Source organism: Ambystoma mexicanum, chromosome 10 (assembly GCF_040938575.1).
Source record: "Ambystoma mexicanum isolate Mex_15411 chromosome 10, UKY_AmexF1_1, whole genome shotgun sequence".
NCBI classification, from domain to species: Eukaryota; Metazoa; Chordata; class Amphibia; order Caudata; family Ambystomatidae; genus Ambystoma; species Ambystoma mexicanum.
In genome coordinates, this window is record NC_090932.1 from 1,536,759,628 (window position 1) to 1,536,774,355 (window position 14,728).

At 50.7% G+C, this 14,728-nt stretch overlaps 1 protein-coding gene and 4 non-coding genes across 5 annotated transcripts in view; all 5 read right to left on the reverse strand.

Moving 5' to 3' along the window:
• LOC138493055 (myb-related transcription factor, partner of profilin-like) overlaps positions 1 to 14,728 on the reverse strand; it is a 152,063-nt gene that overhangs the window by 118,753 nt on the left and 18,582 nt on the right. The gene's annotated exons all lie outside the window — the stretch shown is intronic.
• LOC138496555 (U4 spliceosomal RNA) lies at positions 3,312 to 3,452 on the reverse strand. Its single transcript, XR_011278056.1, has one exon. It is a non-coding gene; the product is annotated as a U4 spliceosomal RNA (small nuclear RNA).
• LOC138496649 (U4 spliceosomal RNA) lies at positions 6,961 to 7,101 on the reverse strand. Its single transcript, XR_011278141.1, has one exon. It is a non-coding gene; the product is annotated as a U4 spliceosomal RNA (small nuclear RNA).
• LOC138496556 (U4 spliceosomal RNA) lies at positions 10,610 to 10,750 on the reverse strand. Its single transcript, XR_011278057.1, has one exon. It is a non-coding gene; the product is annotated as a U4 spliceosomal RNA (small nuclear RNA).
• On the reverse strand, positions 14,259 to 14,399 carry LOC138496650 (U4 spliceosomal RNA). Its single transcript, XR_011278142.1, has one exon. It is a non-coding gene; the product is annotated as a U4 spliceosomal RNA (small nuclear RNA).

A 14,728-nucleotide genomic window follows, 5' to 3' on the forward strand; every position in this document is an offset into this window, starting at 1 on the left:
TAGGATTCTGGGAGTAAACATGCAAATGAGCAGGCTGCTACCTGTGCGCTCTTTCCCTTAGCATGATCGGTGGCCTGTTGGCAAGTGACCCCGCCCTCCTGAGAGATTATTGGGCAGGCCGCTGCCAAGGCAACATGGGAGAGGCTTGAGAATGCAAAGAGCCATTGGAGGATTGCACAGGAGCGAGGACAGCATCGAGAAATGGGCTCCTTTGGGGACAGGTGAAGTGATGCTCCACCAGGACGACCAGCTGTTTCTGCAGTGCAGCCAGGACATTGACAAGAAGTGAATCAATTTGTCTCCGAGCGTTCCAACTGTTGACCAAGCCATTACAATTTCGATACATTTCCATGCCATCACATACCTACCTGTTTGTGATAATTGCACTTGTCCTTGAACATAGACCCGATTTTGCAGGGGACTCTGGGAAAAGTGAAAAGGTCCTATGTAATTCACGTCTTGTACCCTGTCTCATAGGGCGGACCCTGCAATTCTACTTCCACTCCACTGCCAAAAATGAAGCGGCCTTGCCCTGTTCAGGCTTTTTGCTGTAGCCCCTGGGCCTTTGCAGAGCCATCTGCTTAGTGTGGCTCTGCCACTGAGGTCAGAAGAGAACATTTAGCCTGAGAAACGGCTGTCTGTGTGTGCAGCTTGGAGAAGACACTGTTGCCATGGGAAAGACATGCCTGTTTGCTGTGCAAATGAAGTGCAGACACAGACAGAAGAGACCACTTGACTGGTAGGAATTGAAGAACCTGACCAAGAGTGAGGAATTAGACCATCCGCACGGGGAGTGTGCGCTCCGCCTGGGCTGGTTTGATACTTTTAAAAAAGAAATGGAATGTTGGTAGGTAAACCTCCTCGAAATGTGTGGGGCTATTCCGCACACATTTCCCAATGGACACTGCACAACAAACACATAGTCAAGTGCACTCTGGGGGACACAGTCTACCGGTGCGGTCCTCCTGTCACATTTAGCTGCAATGTGACAGCCATGGGTACATCAAAGCATCTCTGAAGGGGGAAGGCAACGCCTTCCTCCGGCCCTGGTCAGCCTACTTAAAATAGCAAAGGCTCCATCGATATGCCCTGCCTATTGTTAGGTTCTCTCTGATGGCAGCGCATACTGATGAGAGTTAAGTGAAGCAGGCCTGCCAAGAGGCCTGTTCACAGAACTGACACAGGGCAGGAAACCCCAACACCTTTTTCATATGCAATGTGTCAGCTTGAAGCTAGCTCCCACCCCTCTGTATGAAGGCCATTGAATGTCATGTGTGGAACAACTGTTTACAGTAGGCAACCGCTGCAGGGCCACCCCCTTTCAGAGGGAAGGTATATGTGATTTGATGCAGACAGTCTGTTCTCGAGCTCAATTAACCAGAGAGCCACTTTGATCCACAGGAGACAGGAAGATGGGTGCGGCTTAGTAGTACATGTTGTCACCCCTTACCTTTCCTGTTGCAAAGCACTCTGGTCATGACCTTACGCATGACAGAAGATTGGTGGTGGGGACCCAGGATTGGGTCTTTAAGGTAGGCTTAGCATGCTCCAATCACTGGGGCCCATTTGGCTTTAAAAGAGGGCTGAGCCCCTCACTGAGCAGATCATCCGACGACTTCAAAAGGAGTACGAAGAAGGACTCATTCGGACCCTCGGTGATGGTACAGTCTGCCTCACGGCTTCCGCCAGTGAAGGAAGTCCAGGATTTCCAAGAGGGAAGCAAAATACCTCCCAAAACATCTCCCAGGGAACAGAGGGAGATACCCGACTCAGAGGATCCATCAAGCAGCACCAGAACCGGTACCCAGCCAGCACACAGCGTGCCCTGCTAGGTTAAGCCAGCAAGCTTCCTAGGTGGGAAGTGCCAGAGAGTCTCTGAACAAAGGACAAGGCCGTTGCCGGCAAACACTCTTCTCAGCTTTGGGTCGGCCGCCTTAAACGTCGACCCAAGCATTGAGAAGAAGCTCGGAGGAGTGCCACAACAAGCATCAACCAGCGTCCATCTTTTAAGGACTTTTTCGAAGCAGTCGAGCTCTCAACCTGCGACCGGCTGCACCACTGTGGCTGTTCTCACGCTGCAGTCACTAAAGCCGTCTGAGAACCCTCGACCAGCGTTCCAGATCCACCAACCAGCACACAGACAACGATTCTTCACCCCGAGCCGCCGGGTAGGGCAGCCTGCAGCCGTCCGCCCAGCCTCGCTTACCAAACTGCCTGCCAACTGATATCCGCATCTGTCGTCCCTCTTGAACTCTGTCGCCGGAGCTACAAAGCATGCTGGAAGCCACTCGATGCTGTCGAGTACCAAGATCATCTCAAACACCAGTTACATTGTGGTTCTGTCCCCCTGGTCCTTCTCCGAAGGCCCTTAGTGACATTTACGACCTCTTGCTCCCTTGCTGCTGCAACCAAATAACCTTGAACAGTTCAGACTGATTGCTTTACCGACTGCACTGCTGTCAGTATCCAGAGTGCATCCCTCTCCTTTGTGAAACTGTCTGTCCCCTGTTTTCCTTTATAGGGTGGGTTGTATTTTGTAGTGTGTTAGAACTGTCTGTTGTATTAATACTAAAGTAGATATTTGTATACAACCTTGACTGGACAGTCCCTTTTATCAGTGGGTCACAATTTTTTTTTTTTCGCTCTGTTGCAACTAACCAGCCTGACGTTCCGTCCACTGTTCGGACCCCTTCCGGTGTACTAGAGGTGTGGGACTGATTGATGGTCTAGAAAGCGATATTCCTCCCTGGACCACTAGTGCCCCGGAAGTTGATTCGTCACACCAAGAGAGGTCGGGTTGTTGACTCCACGTGAATATGTGTCTATAGAATGCATGGGGACAGAAATGCCCTTTTGCCTCTCTTGGGAAGACTGAGATGGTGAGCGAAGGCCAAAGGTAAAGCGACCCCTCTGCTGCGGTTGGCTTCAGTGGCAGCCAGACCTCCCTGAGTAACCATCCAACAATCTGATGACTTTCGCAAGAGCAGATGTGGCAAAGAGGATCGAAGGCAGACAGGTCACTGTCTGCTAGGTTCTGAAAGCTCATGGTTTTCATGTCGTGAGATCAGGAAGGCAGCGAGACAACTGAGGCGCTTAATGCACCTGCTGCATGGTCACGGTTCCATAGACTTCGCTGCGCCGCTTGGAGTTTACGAATGCGCTAGCTTCTGGAAGTAAACCCCTTTGTTGAGGGTAGGCCACGAGAGAACAAAGAATAGAAGGGATGGGTTCCGAAAAACACACCCCTCTTGCTAGGTCTTCTCCAGTGGAGTAAAAGCGTCATTGTCTCCTTTTCAAACAAATCGGTTCAGCCTCCGTAGAGACTGTCAAAAATTACCAATTCCAGCTATATTTCAAGCTGTCATGGCGGGGTATTGGGTAAAGTTTTCAATAAGCAATAATCGCGCCTCGGTTAAACCTCATGAGCTACGATACTGCCACTGCGCAAAGCTAAAGCACCTGACCCAGAGGCCCGTTCGCCCCGGGAATGGATTCCCATTTAACTTGCACTGATCCCAGCAAGCTCCATCCTGAGCATCCTTTGTCAAACTCATAAAACCGCCTGGATTCCAGTGCCGAGATTTGTTGAGGTGAACACCTGTATCATCTTGCGCTCACCAAACTGACAGCAAATATAGTAGCAAGGTATGCATAGGATTCTGGGAGTAAACATGCAAATGAGCAGGCTGCTACCTGTGCGCTCTTTCCCTTAGCATGATCGGTGGCCTGTTGGCAAGTGACCCCGCCCTCCTGAGAGATTATTGGGCAGGCCGCTGCCAAGGCAACATGGGAGAGGCTTGAGAATGCAAAGAGCCATTGGAGGATTGCACAGGAGCGAGGACAGCATCGAGAAATGGGCTCCTTTGGGGACAGGTGAAGTGATGCTCCACCAGGACGACCAGCTGTTTCTGCAGTGCAGCCAGGACATTGACAAGAAGTGAATCAATTTGTCTCCGAGCGTTCCAACTGTTGACCAAGCCATTACAATTTCGATACATTTCCATGCCATCACATACCTACCTGTTTGTGATAATTGCACTTGTCCTTGAACATAGACCCGATTTTGCAGGGGACTCTGGGAAAAGTGAAAAGGTCCTATGTAATTCACGTCTTGTACCCTGTCTCATAGGGCGGACCCTGCAATTCTACTTCCACTCCACTGCCAAAAATGAAGCGGCCTTGCCCTGTTCAGGCTTTTTGCTGTAGCCCCTGGGCCTTTGCAGAGCCATCTGCTTAGTGTGGCTCTGCCACTGAGGTCAGAAGAGAACATTTAGCCTGAGAAACGGCTGTCTGTGTGTGCAGCTTGGAGAAGACACTGTTGCCATGGGAAAGACATGCCTGTTTGCTGTGCAAATGAAGTGCAGACACAGACAGAAGAGACCACTTGACTGGTAGGAATTGAAGAACCTGACCAAGAGTGAGGAATTAGACCATCCGCACGGGGAGTGTGCGCTCCGCCTGGGCTGGTTTGATACTTTTAAAAAAGAAATGGAATGTTGGTAGGTAAACCTCCTGGAAATGTGTCGGGCTATTCCGCACACATTTCCCAATGGACACTGCACAACAAACACATAGTCAAGTGCACTCTGGGGGACACAGTCTACCGGTGCGGTCCTCCTGTCACATTTAGCTGCAATGTGACAGCCATGGGTACATCAAAGCATCTCTGAAGGGGGAAGGCAACGCCTTCCTCCGGCCCTGGTCAGCCTACTTAAAATAGCAAAGGCTCCATCGATATGCCCTGCCTATTGTTAGGTTCTCTCTGATGGCAGCGCATACTGATGAGAGTTAAGTGAAGCAGGCCTGCCAAGAGGCCTGTTCACAGAACTAACACAGGGCAGGAAACCCCAACACCTTTTTCATATGCAATGTGTCAGCTTGAAGCTAGCTCCCACCCCTCTGTATGAAGGCCATTGAATGTCATGTGTGGAACAACTGTTTACAGTAGGCAACCGCTGCAGGGCCACCCCCTTTCAGAGGGAAGATATATGTGATTTGATGCAGACAGTCTGTTCTCGAGCTCAATTAACCAGAGAGCCACTTTGATCCACAGGAGACAGGAAGATGGGTGCGGCTTAGTAGTACATGTTGTCACCCCTTACCTTTCCTGTTGCAAAGCACTCTGGTCATGACCTTACGCATGACAGAAGATTGGTGGTGGGGACCCAGGATTGGGTCTTTAAGGTAGGCTTAGCATGCTCCAATCACTGGGGCCCATTTGGCTTTAAAAGAGGGCTGAGCCCCTCACTGAGCAGATCATCCGACGACTTCAAAAGGAGTACGAAGAAGGACTCATTCGGACCCTCGGTGATGGTACAGTCTGCCTCACGGCTTCCGCCAGTGAAGGAAGTCCAGGATTTCCAAGAGGGAAGCAAAATACCTCCCAAAACATCTCCCAGGGAACAGAGGGAGATACCCGACTCAGAGGATCCATCAAGCAGCACCAGAACCGGTACCCAGCCAGCACACAGCGTGCCCTGCTAGGTTAAGCCAGCAAGCTTCCTAGGTGGGAAGTGCCAGAGAGTCTCTGAACAAAGGACAAGGCCGTTGCCGGCAAACACTCTTCTCAGCTTTGGGTCGGCCGCCTTAAACGTCGACCCAAGCATTGAGAAGAAGCTCGGAGGAGTGCCACAACAAGCATCAACCAGCGTCCATCTTTTAAGGACTTTTTCGAAGCAGTCGAGCTCTCAAACTGCAGCCGGCTGCACCACTGTGGCTGTTCTCACGCTGCAGTCACTAAAGCCGTCTGAGAACCCTCGACCAGCGTTCCAGATCCACCAACCAGCACACAGACAACGATTCTTCACCCCGAGCCGCCGGGTAGGGCAGCCTGCAGCCGTCCGCCCAGCCTCGCTTACCAAACTGCCTGCCAACTGATATCCGCATCTGTCGTCCCTCTTGAACTCTGTCGCCGGAGCTACAAAGCATGCTGGAAGCCACTCGATGCTGTCGAGTACCAAGATCATCTCAAACACCAGTTACATTGTGGTTCTGTCCCCCTGGTCCTTCTCCGAAGGCCCTTAGTGACATTTACGACCTCTTGCTCCCTTGCTGCTGCAACCAAATAACCTTGAACAGTTCAGACTGATTGCTTTACCGACTGCACTCCTGTCAGTATCCAGAGTGCATCCCTCTCCTTTGTGAAACTGTCTGTCCCCTGTTTTCCTTTATAGGGTGGGTTGTATTTTGTAGTGTGTTAGAACTGTCTGTTGTATTAATACTAAAATAGATATTTGTATACAACCTTGACTGGACAGTCCCTTTTATCAGTGGGTCACAATTGTTTTTTCGCTCTGTTGCAACTAACCAGCCTGACGTTCCGTCCACTGTTCGGACCCCTTCCGGTGTACTAGAGGTGTGGGACTGATTGATGGTCTAGAAAGCGATATTCCTCCCTGGACCACTAGTGCCCCGGAAGTTGATTCGTCACACCAAGAGAGGTCGGGTTGTTGACTCCACATGAATATGTGTCTATAGAATGCATGGGGACAGAAATGCCCTTTTGCCTCTCTTGGGAAGACTGAGATGGTGAGCGAAGGCCAAAGGTAAAGCGACCCCTCTGCTGCGGTTGGCTTCAGTGGCAGCCAGACCTCCCTGAGTAACCATCCAACAATCTGATGACTTTCGCAAGAGCAGATGTGGCAAAGAGGATCGAAGGCAGACAGGTCACTGTCTGCTAGGTTCTGAAAGCTCATGGTTTTCATGTCGTGAGATCAGGAAGGCAGCGAGACAACTGAGGCGCTTAATGCACCTGCTGCATGGTCACGGTTCCATAGACTTCGCTGCGCCGCTTGGAGTTTACGAATGCGCTAGCTTCTGGAAGTAAACCCCTTTGTTGAGGGTAGGCCACGAGAGAACAAAGAATAGAAGGGATGGGTTCCGAAAAACACACCCCTCTTGCTAGGTCTTCTCCAGTGGAGTAAAAGCGTCATTGTCTCCTTTTCAAACAAATCGGTTCAGCCTCCGTAGAGACTGTCAAAAATTACCAATTCCAGCTATATTTCAAGCTGTCATGGCGGGGTATTGGGTAAAGTTTTCAATAAGCAATAATCGCGCCTCGGTTAAACCTCATGAGCTACGATACTGCCACTGCGCAAAACTAAAGCACCTGACCCAGAGGCCCGTGCGCCCCGGGAATGGATTCCCATTTAACTTGCACTGATCCCAGCAAGCTCCATCCTGAGCATCCTTTGTCAAACTCATAAAACCGCCTGGATTCCAGTGCCGAGATTTGTTGAGGTGAACACCTGTATCATCTTGCGCTCACCAAACTGACAGCAAATATAGTAGCAAGGTATGCATAGGATTCTGGGAGTAAACATGCAAATGAGCAGGCTGCTACCTGTGCGCTCTTTCCCTTAGCATGATCGGTGGCCTGTTGGCAAGTGACCCCGCCCTCCTGAGAGATTATTGGGCAGGCCGCTGCCAAGGCAACATGGGAGAGGCTTGAGAATGCAAAGAGCCATTGGAGGATTGCACAGGAGCGAGGACAGCATCGAGAAATGGGCTCCTTTGGGGACAGGTGAAGTGATGCTCCACCAGGACGACCAGCTGTTTCTGCAGTGCAGCCAGGACATTGACAAGAAGTGAATCAATTTGTCTCTGAGCGTTCCAACTGTTGACCAAACCATTACAATTTCGATACATTTCCATGCCATCACATACCTACCTGTTTGTGATAATTGCACTTGTCCTTGAAAATAGACCCGATTTTGCAGGGGACTCTGGGAAAAGTGAAAAGGTCCTATGTAATTCACGTCTTGTACCCTGTCTCATAGGGCGGACCCTGCAATTCTACTTCCACTCCACTGCCAAAAATGAAGCGGCCTTGCCCTGTTCAGGCTTTTTGCTGTAGCACCTGGGCCTTTGCAGAGCCATCTGCTTAGTGTGGCTCTGCCACTGAGGTCAGAAGAGAACATTTAGCCTGAGAAACGGCTGTCTGTGTGTGCAGCTTGGAGAAGACACTGTTGCCATGGGAAAGACATGCCTGTTTGCTGTGCAAATGAAGTGCAGACACAGACAGAAGAGACCACTTGACTGGTAGGAATTGAAGAACCTGACCAAGAGTGAGGAATTAGACCATCCGCACGGGGAGTGTGCGCTCCGCCTGGGCTGGTTTGATACTTTTAAAAAAGAAATGGAATGTTGGTAGGTAAACCTCCTGGAAATGTGTGGGGGTATTCCGCACACATTTCCCAATGGACACTGCACAACAAACACATAGTCAAGTGCACTCTGGGGGACACAGTCTACCGGTGCGGTCCTCCTGTCACATTTAGCTGCAATGTGACAGCCATGGGTACATCAAAGCATCTCTGAAGGGGGAAGGCAATGCCTTCCTCCGGCCCTGGTCAGCCTACTTAAAATAGCAAAGGCTCCATCGATATGCCCTGCCTATTGTTAGGTTCTCTCTGATGGCAGCGCATACTGATGAGAGTTAAGTGAAGCAGGCCTGCCAAGAGGCCTGTTCACAGAACTAACACAGGGCAGGAAACCCCAACACCTTTTTCATATGCAATGTGTCAGCTTGAAGCTAGCTCCCACCCCTCTGTATGAAGGCCATTGAATGTCATGTGTGGAACAACTGTTTACAGTAGGCAACCGCTGCAGGGCCACCCCCTTTCAGAGGGAAGATATATGTGATTTGATGCAGACAGTCTGTTCTCGAGCTCAATTAACCAGAGAGCCACTTTGATCCACAGGAGACAGGAAGATGGGTGCGGCTTAGTAGTACATGTTGTCACCCCTTACCTTTCCTGTTGCAAAGCACTCTGGTCATGACCTTACGCATGACAGAAGATTGGTGGTGGGGACCCAGGATTGGGTCTTTAAGGTAGGCTTAGCATGCTCCAATCACTGGGGCCCATTTGGCTTTAAAAGAGGGCTGAGCCCCTCACTGAGCAGATCATCCGACGACTTCAAAAGGAGTACGAAGAAGGACTCATTCGGACCCTCGGTGATGGTACAGTCTGCCTCACGGCTTCCGCCAGTGAAGGAAGTCCAGGATTTCCAAGAGGGAAGCAAAATACCTCCCAAAACATCTCCCAGGGAACAGAGGGAGATACCCGACTCAGAGGATCCATCAAGCAGCACCAGAACCGGTACCCAGCCAGCACACAGCGTGCCCTGCTAGGTTAAGCCAGCAAGCTTCCTAGGTGGGAAGTGCCAGAGAGTCTCTGAACAAAGGACAAGGCCGTTGCCGGCAAACACTCTTCTCAGCTTTGGGCCGGCCGCCTTAAACGTCGACCCAAGCATTGAGAAGAAGCTCGGAGGAGTGCCACAACAAGCATCAACCAGCGTCCATCTTTTAAGGACTTTTTCGAAGCAGTCGAGCTCTCAAACTGCGACAGGCTGCACCACTGTGGCTGTTCTCACGCTGCAGTCACTAAAGCCGTCTGAGAACCCTCGACCAGCGTTCCAGATCCACCAACCAGCACACAGACAACAATTCTTCACCCCGAGCCGCCGGGTAGGGCAGCCTGCAGCCGTCCGCCCAGCCTCGCTTACCAAACTGCCTGCCAACTGATATCCGCATCTGTCGTCCCTCTTGAACTCTGTCGCCGGAGCTACAAAGCATGCTGGAAGCCACTCGATGCTGTCGAGTACCAAGATCATCTCAAACACCAGTTACATTGTGGTTCTGTCCCCCTGGTCCTTCTCCGAAGGCCCTTAGTGACATTTACGACCTCTTGCTCCCTTGCTGCTGCAACCAAATAACCTTGAACAGTTCAGACTGATTGCTTTACCGACTGCACTCCTGTCAGTATCCAGAGTGCATCCCTCTCCTTTGTGAAACTGTCTGTCCCCTGTTTTCCTTTATAGGGTGGGTTGTATTTTGTAGTGTATTAGAACTGTCTGTTGTATTAATACTAAAGTAGATATTTGTATACAACCTTGACTGGACAGTCCCTTTTATCAGTGGGTCACAATTGTTTTTTCGCTCTGTTGCAACTAACCAGCCTGACGTTCCGTCCACTGTTCGGACCCCTTCCGGTGTACTAGAGGTGTGGGACTGATTGATGGTCTAGAAAGCGATATTCCTCCCTGGACCACTAGTGCCCCGGAAGTTGATTCGTCACACCAAGAGAGGTCGGGTTGTTGACTCCACGTGAATATGTGTCTATAGAATGCATGGGGACAGAAATGCCCTTTTGCCTCTCTTGGGAAGACTGAGATGGTGAGCGAAGGCCAAAGGTAAAGCGACCCCTCTGCTGCGGTTGGCTTCAGTGGCAGCCAGACCTCCCTGAGTAACCATCCAACAATCTGATGACTTTCGCAAGAGCAGATGTGGCAAAGAGGATCGAAGGCAGACAGGTCACTGTCTGCTAGGTTCTGAAAGCTCATGGTTTTCATGTCGTGAGATCAGGAAGGCAGCGAGACAACTGAGGCGCTTAATGCACCTGCTGCATGGTCACGGTTCCATAGACTTCGCTGCGCCGCTTGGAGTTTACGAATGCGCTAGCTTCTGGAAGTAAACCCCTTTGTTGAGGGTAGGCCACGAGAGAACAAAGAATAGAAGGGATGGGTTCCGAAAAACACACCCCTCTTGCTAGGTCTTCTCCAGTGGAGTAAAAGCGTCATTGTCTCCTTTTCAAACAAATCGGTTCAGCCTCCGTAGAGACTGTCAAAAATTACCAATTCCAGCTATATTTCAAGCTGTCATGGCGGGGTATTGGGTAAAGTTTTCAATAAGCAATAATCGCGCCTCGGTTAAACCTCATGAGCTACGATACTGCCACTGCGCAAAGCTAAAGCACCTGACCCAGAGGCCCGTTCGCCCCGGGAATGGATTCCCATTTAACTTGCACTGATCCCAGCAAGCTCCATCCTGAGCATCCTTTGTCAAACTCATAAAACCGCCTGGATTCCAGTGCCGAGATTTGTTGAGGTGAACACCTGTATCATCTTGCGCTCACCAAACTGACAGCAAATATAGTAGCAAGGTATGCATAGGATTCTGGGAGTAAACATGCAAATGAGCAGGCTGCTACCTGTGCGCTCTTTCCCTTAGCATGATCGGTGGCCTGTTGGCAAGTGACCCCGCCCTCCTGAGAGATTATTGGGCAGGCCGCTGCCAAGGCAACATGGGAGAGGCTTGAGAATGCAAAGAGCCATTGGAGGATTGCACAGGAGCGAGGACAGCATCGAGAAATGGGCTCCTTTGGGGACAGGTGAAGTGATGCTCCACCAGGACGACCAGCTGTTTCTGCAGTGCAGCCAGGACATTGACAAGAAGTGAATCAATTTGTCTCCGAGCGTTCCAACTGTTGACCAAGCCATTACAATTTCGATACATTTCCATGCCATCACATACCTACCTGTTTGTGATAATTGCACTTGTCCTTGAACATAGACCCGATTTTGCAGGGGACTCTGGGAAAAGTGAAAAGGTCCTATGTAATTCACGTCTTGTACCCTGTCTCATAGGGCGGACCCTGCAATTCTACTTCCACTCCACTGCCAAAAATGAAGCGGCCTTGCCCTGTTCAGGCTTTTTGCTGTAGCCCCTGGGCCTTTGCAGAGCCATCTGCTTAGTGTGGCTCTGCCACTGAGGTCAGAAGAGAACATTTAGCCTGAGAAACGGCTGTCTGTGTGTGCAGCTTGGAGAAGACACTGTTGCCATGGGAAAGACATGCCTGTTTGCTGTGCAAATGAAGTGCAGACACAGACAGAAGAGACCACTTGACTGGTAGGAATTGAAGAACCTGACCAAGAGTGAGGAATTAGACCATCCGCACGGGGAGTGTGCGCTCCGCCTGGGCTGGTTTGATACTTTTAAAAAAGAAATGGAATGTTGGTAGGTAAACCTCCTGGAAATGTGTCGGGCTATTCCGCACACATTTCCCAATGGACACTGCACAACAAACACATAGTCAAGTGCACTCTGGGGGACACAGTCTACCGGTGCGGTCCTCCTGTCACATTTAGCTGCAATGTGACAGCCATGGGTACATCAAAGCATCTCTGAAGGGGGAAGGCAACGCCTTCCTCCGGCCCTGGTCAGCCTACTTAAAATAGCAAAGGCTCCATCGATATGCCCTGCCTATTGTTAGGTTCTCTCTGATGGCAGCGCATACTGATGAGAGTTAAGTGAAGCAGGCCTGCCAAGAGGCCTGTTCACAGAACTAACACAGGGCAGGAAACCCCAACACCTTTTTCATATGCAATGTGTCAGCTTGAAGCTAGCTCCCACCCCTCTGTATGAAGGCCATTGAATGTCATGTGTGGAACAACTGTTTACAGTAGGCAACCGCTGCAGGGCCACCCCCTTTCAGAGGGAAGATATATGTGATTTGATGCAGACAGTCTGTTCTCGAGCTCAATTAACCAGAGAGCCACTTTGATCCACAGGAGACAGGAAGATGGGTGCGGCTTAGTAGTACATGTTGTCACCCCTTACCTTTCCTGTTGCAAAGCACTCTGGTCATGACCTTACGCATGACAGAAGATTGGTGGTGGGGACCCAGGATTGGGTCTTTAAGGTAGGCTTAGCATGCTCCAATCACTGGGGCCCATTTGGCTTTAAAAGAGGGCTGAGCCCCTCACTGAGCAGATCATCCGACGACTTCAAAAGGAGTACGAAGAAGGACTCATTCGGACCCTCGGTGATGGTACAGTCTGCCTCACGGCTTCCGCCAGTGAAGGAAGTCCAGGATTTCCAAGAGGGAAGCAAAATACCTCCCAAAACATCTCCCAGGGAACAGAGGGAGATACCCGACTCAGAGGATCCATCAAGCAGCACCAGAACCGGTACCCAGCCAGCACACAGCGTGCCCTGCTAGGTTAAGCCAGCAAGCTTCCTAGGTGGGAAGTGCCAGAGAGTCTCTGAACAAAGGACAAGGCCGTTGCCGGCAAACACTCTTCTCAGCTTTGGGTCGGCCGCCTTAAACGTCGACCCAAGCATTGAGAAGAAGCTCGGAGGAGTGCCACAACAAGCATCAACCAGCGTCCATCTTTTAAGGACTTTTTCGAAGCAGTCGAGCTCTCAAACTGCAGCCGGCTGCACCACTGTGGCTGTTCTCACGCTGCAGTCACTAAAGCCGTCTGAGAACCCTCGACCAGCGTTCCAGATCCACCAACCAGCACACAGACAACGATTCTTCACCCCGAGCCGCCGGGTAGGGCAGCCTGCAGCCGTCCGCCCAGCCTCGCTTACCAAACTGCCTGCCAACTGATATCCGCATCTGTCGTCCCTCTTGAACTCTGTCGCCGGAGCTACAAAGCATGCTGGAAGCCACTCGATGCTGTCGAGTACCAAGATCATCTCAAACACCAGTTACATTGTGGTTCTGTCCCCCTGGTCCTTCTCCGAAGGCCCTTAGTGACATTTACGACCTCTTGCTCCCTTGCTGCTGCAACCAAATAACCTTGAACAGTTCAGACTGATTGCTTTACCGACTGCACTCCTGTCAGTATCCAGAGTGCATCCCTCTCCTTTGTGAAACTGTCTGTCCCCTGTTTTCCTTTATAGGGTGGGTTGTATTTTGTAGTGTGTTAGAACTGTCTGTTGTATTAATACTAAAATAGATATTTGTATACAACCTTGACTGGACAGTCCCTTTTATCAGTGGGTCACAATTGTTTTTTCGCTCTGTTGCAACTAACCAGCCTGACGTTCCGTCCACTGTTCGGACCCCTTCCGGTGTACTAGAGGTGTGGGACTGATTGATGGTCTAGAAAGCGATATTCCTCCCTGGACCACTAGTGCCCCGGAAGTTGATTCGTCACACCAAGAGAGGTCGGGTTGTTGACTCCACATGAATATGTGTCTATAGAATGCATGGGGACAGAAATGCCCTTTTGCCTCTCTTGGGAAGACTGAGATGGTGAGCGAAGGCCAAAGGTAAAGCGACCCCTCTGCTGCGGTTGGCTTCAGTGGCAGCCAGACCTCCCTGAGTAACCATCCAACAATCTGATGACTTTCGCAAGAGCAGATGTGGCAAAGAGGATCGAAGGCAGACAGGTCACTGTCTGCTAGGTTCTGAAAGCTCATGGTTTTCATGTCGTGAGATCAGGAAGGCAGCGAGACAACTGAGGCGCTTAATGCACCTGCTGCATGGTCACGGTTCCATAGACTTCGCTGCGCCGCTTGGAGTTTACGAATGCGCTAGCTTCTGGAAGTAAACCCCTTTGTTGAGGGTAGGCCACGAGAGAACAAAGAATAGAAGGGATGGGTTCCGAAAAACACACCCCTCTTGCTAGGTCTTCTCCAGTGGAGTAAAAGCGTCATTGTCTCCTTTTCAAACAAATCGGTTCAGCCTCCGTAGAGACTGTCAAAAATTACCAATTCCAGCTATATTTCAAGCTGTCATGGCGGGGTATTGGGTAAAGTTTTCAATAAGCAATAATCGCGCCTCGGTTAAACCTCATGAGCTACGATACTGCCACTGCGCAAAACTAAAGCACCTGACCCAGAGGCCCGTGCGCCCCGGGAATGGATTCCCATTTAACTTGCACTGATCCCAGCAAGCTCCATCCTGAGCATCCTTTGTCAAACTCATAAAACCGCCTGGATTCCAGTGCCGAGATTTGTTGAGGTGAACACCTGTATCATCTTGCGCTCACCAAACTGACAGCAAATATAGTAGCAAGGTATGCATAGGATTCTGGGAGTAAACATGCAAATGAGCAGGCTGCTACCTGTGCGCTCTTTCCCTTAGCATGATCGGTGGCCTGTTGGCAAGTGACCCCGCCCTCCTGAGAGATTATTGGGCAGGCCGCTGCCAAG